This window comes from Phocoena sinus, chromosome 11 (assembly GCF_008692025.1).
Source record: "Phocoena sinus isolate mPhoSin1 chromosome 11, mPhoSin1.pri, whole genome shotgun sequence".
Lineage (NCBI taxonomy): Eukaryota > Metazoa > Chordata > Mammalia > Artiodactyla > Phocoenidae > Phocoena > Phocoena sinus.
Genome location: NC_045773.1, coordinates 87,937,115 through 87,944,108, shown reverse-complemented (window position 1 = coordinate 87,944,108; position 6,994 = coordinate 87,937,115).

Genomic DNA, 6,994 nt, shown 5'->3' with positions numbered 1-6,994 from the left:
TTCAGGGGCTGCAGAATCAGTAAAGATTCTTGATTGACAATGACAAACCAACTGGAGCTAGCTTCAAGGAAGGAAATTAACATGAATTAACATAATTAACAAATTAACATTTGTACCCACTCCAGGACTTCTCTCTTCATTTTCATCTCTGTTTCTCTCTGCCCAACAGTTCTTTCTTCTCTTATTCTCTCTCTTTGGAACAGCTTTCTCTTCTCCACAGTTACATGGAAGCTCCCTTATAAACAACTCTTCTGTTAGATGTCAAAACTGATATTGGACTCTCTTAGTCTCAATTTTGAATTCATAGGGAAAGACCTCTGATTGGACCAATTTTTGTCAGAGGTCAACTCTAGAGTGATCAATTAGGGACAGAGGGCATGGTAATGTTTTATAAAAATGGCAGCTGGGGACTGTTGTTACCATGGGATAGTTGTTACCATGTGCTCATCCATGAATTTACGGCCAGAATTAGGATATGGTGACGGAGCTCGCCCAAGTTATATGTACTCGTAGAATCCAGTACGTATTGTGGTCAGAGGAATACTAGGTTCTGATTGAACTGGTCTTGGTCACTTTCCCATTAGTAGAGGCTGAAGTAGTCCATGGCCACCTGAACCACATAGAATTAGAGTAGGTTCTTCTGGATAGACAAAAACAATGACTATCTGATATAGTTGCTAAATGATAGATAAGGAAGCTGAGAAACTTCCTGGTGCATCTATTTATTGGAAGTTTAACATATGCAGGGCTAGGCTATGATCTGAGTAAGTTTTTACTCAGTATGTTTTCGTTGCTTTATTTGAAGTTAAAAAAAAAATCTTACTGGGCTTCCCTGGTGGCACAGTGGTTAAGAATCCTCCGGCCAATGCAGGGGACACCGGTTCGAGCCCTGGTCCGGGAAGATCCCACATGCCGTGGAGCAACTAAGCCCGTGTGCCACAACTACTGAGCCTGCGTTCTAGAGCCTGCGTGCTGCAACTACTGAAGCCCGCGCGCCTAGAGCCTGTGCTCTGCAGCAAGAGAAGCCACTGCAATGAGAAGACGGCGCACCGCAACCAATGAGAAGACGGCGCACCGCAACGAAGAGTAGCCCCCACTCACCAAAACTAGAGAAAGCCTGCGCGCAGCAACAAGACCCAAAGCAGCCATAAATAAATCTATAAAAAAAAAATCTTAGAATGTTAAAAACATCCACATTCATTGCCAAATATCAATTTTTTTTTCAAAGTCAAATATAAATGACTTTAGATTATTTTGGATTAACCACACCATTGTTTCCCTCCATTAGCCGAGATAATCAGCAATCAACTAAATAAACTAGTTTATGTATCATTTGTCTAATAAAACATCACAATTTTGTCAAAACAAGCCAACTTCAGGGAATACAGTTTTGCTCTGAGCAAATTCATTTAGGATATGAATTCTGCCCATGTTTACATATGACATAATTAAATATATGCTTTGAAAATAAATGCTGTAATTATTCAGTGAGTGCCTTTTTTCTAAACATTTTTTTCTGCCTCCTTACAAATCATTTATTGAGAAATTAAAGAAGGTAAGTATAAGAACACAACAAAGAAGACAAAAAGTCTTGTTTCTCTTATTTTTTTCCTGGCTTGCTTTTCCTTTTGATCTCTGCTGTTACTCTCCAACTGAATGGACAACAACCCCAAGGGGGTCTTTGAGAAATTTAGAATAACCAAATAATCCAAAACTGGACACTCCGTCTTCTTCCTCCCCTCCTAGCTGTTGCAGTTTAAACCTGGTTTCTCTGTAGCTTCAGGGAGTATATTCTCATGAAATCAGCTACCGCAAGAGTTGTTCTGTTCTCTGGCAGAGAGTTTCTGACTAGTAAAGCTCTCCGTGGCCTTTATTATTCCCATCGCTCACTCTCAAAGAGATTTTCTCTCCGTGGAATTACAAGTCTCTGAATTTCCTCTACAGATTTATCACTTGTAAGAAAGTATTTGGAAAGAAGCCAGTGAGAGATATGACTAATAGAGAGCATTTAATGAATGCATTTTAAAAAACAAAAGCCATGAGTATCTATGGTTAAAAAGAAAAAAAAAGAAAAAGAAAAAAGGGATTTTCTGTTTCCACATTTTCCTGGCAGTGACAACATTCTGATGCTTGCCAGTGAAATATATCACCAGTATAATATTTTAGTTGACTCTTGGTCACTACTAATGTCTTATTAGAAAGCTCTAGTTTTTAAAAAGTCACATTTCTTTTTTTTTTGCGGTATGCGGGCCTCTCACTGCTGTGGCCTCTCCCGTCGCGGAGCACAGGCTCCGGACGCGTAGGCTCAGCGGCCATGGCTCACGGGGCCCAGCCGCTCCGAGGCATATGGGATCTTCCCGGACCGGGGCACGAACCCGTGTCCCCTGCATCGGCAGGCGGACTCTCAACCACTGCACCAGCAGGGAAGCCTAAAAGTCACATTTCTTTAAATGTGTTTTTAAAAATAACATCAGCCAAATGTATTTGATTTTTTTAAACTAGGTGAACAGCCTTTATTTATTTTCCAAATATTTATATCTCAGTTACTATGATATAATGCTTAGAAAATAGTCACTGTCCTTTCTCAGGAATATGACTTCAGCAGTTTCCCCCTGTCTGTACAATACCGTGGATTTCCCCATCTCCAAGGGATTGTTCACATTTAGCATATCATCATGCTCTTGTTTTTCCTATCCTAAAAGAATTTTTTCCTTCCTTTTGAACCCATTTTCTCCACTGCTACAGTCCTATATTTTCACTCCTCTCTGCAGTAAATCTTCAAAGTTGTATGTAAGTCCTATCTCCAGTTCTCTTCCCTTCCTCCCCCTTGAATCCACTTCATTCAACTTTTACTCACTCCGCTCCACCAAAACTACCCTTCCAGGTTGCTCCATTCAGTGATTTATTCTCAGTCTTCATCTTACTTGACCTATCATCATAATTTGACAGTTGATCCTTCCTCCGTGACATACTTTTATCATTTGGCTTCTGGGATACAACACTCTTAGTTTTCTTCCTACCTCACTAGTTGTTCCTTCTCAGTTTTCTTTGCTGATTCTCCTTCTCCCTCATCTTAGTATTGGAGTGCCCCCAGGTCTCAGTCTTTGATCCTCTTCACTTTTTATATCAATTCTAATCTCGTTTAGTGTTTTGGCTTTATATATCATCTATATGCCAGTAACTCCCAAATTTATATCTTCAGCCTGACTTTCTCACCTAAACTTCAGAATCATAATTATAACTGCCAAGTTAACAGTCCAGTTCGATGTCTCATAGTTATCTCAAGTTTAATAGGTTTAAAACTGAGCTCCTGAAGTAATGCCACCCAACAGCAATGAGCTCATGTCCAGTTCCTAAATACCATTTCCCACTAAAAGGAACCAACTATTCCTTGGAGAGCTGGCTGATTCCAGGGATAGGGCAGAGAAAGTGCAAGATGAGCCTAGGGCATCTTGTGGAGCCAGAAAATAAAGAAGTGCAAAAAAAAAAAAAGCAGGAATTCCCTGGCAGTCCAGTGGTTAGGACTCCACACTCTCACTGCCAAGGGCCCAGGTTCAATCCCTGGCGAGGGAACTAAAATCCCACAAGCCGCATGGTGCAGCCAAAAAAAAAAAAAAAAGACATGTCAAAAGAACACAGATGCTAACCTGAAGGCCAATGGTTTGGCCAAGCTCACTTAAATATAAAAGTAGAAGGAGTAATGGAAATGGAAAATTACCATTTGTCAAATAGCACAGTAATAATTCTTGTCTACCAGAATCATTAAGGGATGCTAAAATGGTGGGCAAATACACTCTGGGAAACAGAATACTTAGATACTCTCAAAGTATCTTCCCACGAGACACTTACTAATAATAATGGGAAAAATAGTAACGTTACATTGCAGAGGCCATGTTCAAAGTACATCACTGGTAAATGAGACCTATAAACATCATGTACCTCCCTGATATGATGGGCTGAGAGGGGCACAGCATCACTTCTGTAGTAGTATTGCCAAAAATTCGTAACCTGAATTTAGTCATCAGCAAACATCAGACCAACTCAACTTGAGGGACATTTTACAAAATAACTGATCTGTATTCTTCAAAAGTGTCAAAGTCAGGAAAGACAAAGGAAGAATGAAGAACTGTCCTAGATTGGGTATCATATCAATGTTAATAGTATCGTATCAATGTTAATTTCCTGGTGTTGATAATTATTCTTTGGTTATGTAAAATGTTATCATCTGGGGAAGCTGGGCGAAGGTTATACATGAATTAATTGTAATAATTTTGCAACTTAAAAAAGTCTAAAGTTATTTCAAAAGAAAAAAATAATAAAAGGCAAACAAATTAAGAATATACTGAAACCTGATTTCCCCCTTCTGCAATCTATTCCATCTCCATTGATAGCAATTTCATTCTTCTTATAGTCCAGGCCCAAAACTTGGAAGTCAGCATCCTTTATTTCTCTTTTTTTCTCTTATACCCTAAATCCAGTCTACAGGAAATTCTATGGGTTGCATCCTCAAATATGTCCAGCATCTAACCACTTCTTATCACCTCCTCCTCTTGCCTCCCTAGTCCAGGATGCCGTCAGTACCTGCCTGGATTATTGCAACAGCTTTCCAACTGACATCCTCGATCCACCCCTCCTCTCAAAACCTTCTGAAGCCTCCCATTTCTTCCAGAGTAAAAGCCAGAGTTCTGACTGTGGCCCATGAGGCCACACATGATCTGGTTTTGTTCACTCTGTGACATCTTTTCCTATTTCTTACTCCATTCCAACCACTCTGACCTTCCTGCTCTCTCTCTCTCTCTCTTTTTAAAAAAATTATTTATGTATTTATTTTTCTTGTGGTATAGTTGATTTACAATACTATGTAAGTTTCAGGTGTACAACATACAAGAATTTTGATTCACAATTTTTAAAGGTTATACTCCACTTATAGTTATAAAATATGGGCTGTATTCCCTGTGTTGTACGATATATCCTCATAGCTTATTTATTTTATACAGAGTAGTTTGTTCCTCTTAATCCCCTGCCCTTGTCTTGCCCCTCCCCCACTTCCCTCTCCCCACTGGTAACCACGAGTTTGTTCTCTAATACCTGAGTCTGTTTCTTTTTTGTTATATTAACTAGTTTTATTTTTTAGATTCCACGTATAAGTGGTATCATAGAGAGTATTTGTCTTTCTCTGTCTGACTTATTTCACTAAGCATAATAGTACTCTCCAGGTCCATCCATGTTGTTGCAAATGGCAAAATTTCATTCTTTTTTATGGCTGAGTTGTATTCCATCATATATATATACCACATCTTTATCCATTCATCTGTTGATGGACCCTGCTATCTCTTGAACATGGCAGGTGTGCTCTTCCCTTAGAGGCTCTCCACTGGCTGGTGCCTTTTACTTGAATGCTCTTTCCCCACACATTCCTTTGCTAACCTTCTCATCTTTTTCAAGCTTTTGCCTAAAGGTCTTTTTCTCAATGAGCCTACCAATGTAGGCTTAAAAATTTCAAGTCCATCTTAAAAATTGCAATCCTCACTCTTGTTTCTCCTTAATCTGCAGCAAAGTTTTGGCCATTTTATCACCTCTGAACACAATATATAATTTTTATTTATATCATATTTATTATGTATTATCTATCTCTACCTGCTGTCATATGAACTGTTCAGAGGGCTGAGATCTTGGTCTGTTTTTTTTTTTTCCCCCGAGTGTTAAAACCGTCCTTGGTGCACTGTATATACTCAATAAATATATTATTATATAACTCAGTAAGTTTGTTATTTGAGTCATGTATTACTGAAGGACAGAGGAAACATCATATGTCTCTTTCCCAATCAGGGAGTTAGACAACTGTTATAAATTGTTTAAAAGTTAAGAGAATATGTAAAAATAAGATGAGCCAGGACTCTTGGTTGCAAGTGAAAGAAACCCACTCAAATTAGCTTCAGGGATAAAAAGGGGGTATTTACTTGTTCACAGAACTGAAGAGCTCAGAAGTAAATCTAGCTCCAGGCATGTGGATGTAGGGGGCTTACAGCTGTCCTCAGAACTTATTGATTTCTCCCTACATCGCTCAGCTCTACTTTCCTCCGAAATAGCCTGGGTCTCAGGCAGGTGTCCTCCACGTGGTGGTCCTGGAAGCTCCAACCACAGATTCTCCCACTTGACTGAGAGCCCAGAATTCACTCTGGCCTGGCATGGGTTACCTGCCCTGAGGCAAGGGAATGTGGTGATCTCGTGGCTTTGGCCTGGGCCACAGAAACAGCCCCCAAATCACCCATAGTGAGAGTGGGAGAAGGAAAAGATACAATTAATTACAGAAATGAGCCAAACCAATTTGTGTAAATTGATAGAATAGTTGACATTAGAAGTATAGCACTCTGACCTCTAGTGGTTAGATTACATGGAGAAAATTCAGCATTAGCCCAAAGACAACAGCAGGTTAATTTATTTCACATCATGTTTTATATAATCTTTTCTCAGTTTATTTAAGAACATCAGTTTCCTTCCCTTTTATCCTCTACATTGAAGCATTCACCTCTTTGGGGCAAATTTTCTTTTGACCGTTCTTGTATCCTTTCTTTTTTCTCTATTTCTACAATCACCATCTTTCTTCTTGGTTTCATATTTAGACCACTGTGATAATCTCCAAACTTATTTCCTTATTTTTAATCCTTTATGAAAACAAACACCTGAAAAGCCTTGCTTAAAAACTGCTTTAGTTGTATGGTGTCCAGCTGGGGAATTTATTCTGACAATTTATCAGATTCAATAAAAATCCCTGGGTCTAGCATTAATTTTCATGTGTCCCCTCATCCTTTTGGAATTAAGAAATTCCAGTTAGCTTTCCACCACATGCTGTGGGAAGCTAACATAAATAATATATTTGCATAATACATGTTGACCTGCTGAACTTTAAAAATTGAGAACACATACTTTTCTTATCTCATATATAATAGATTAATCCATTTTAAATTTCATTCTACTAAACTTATCTAATATT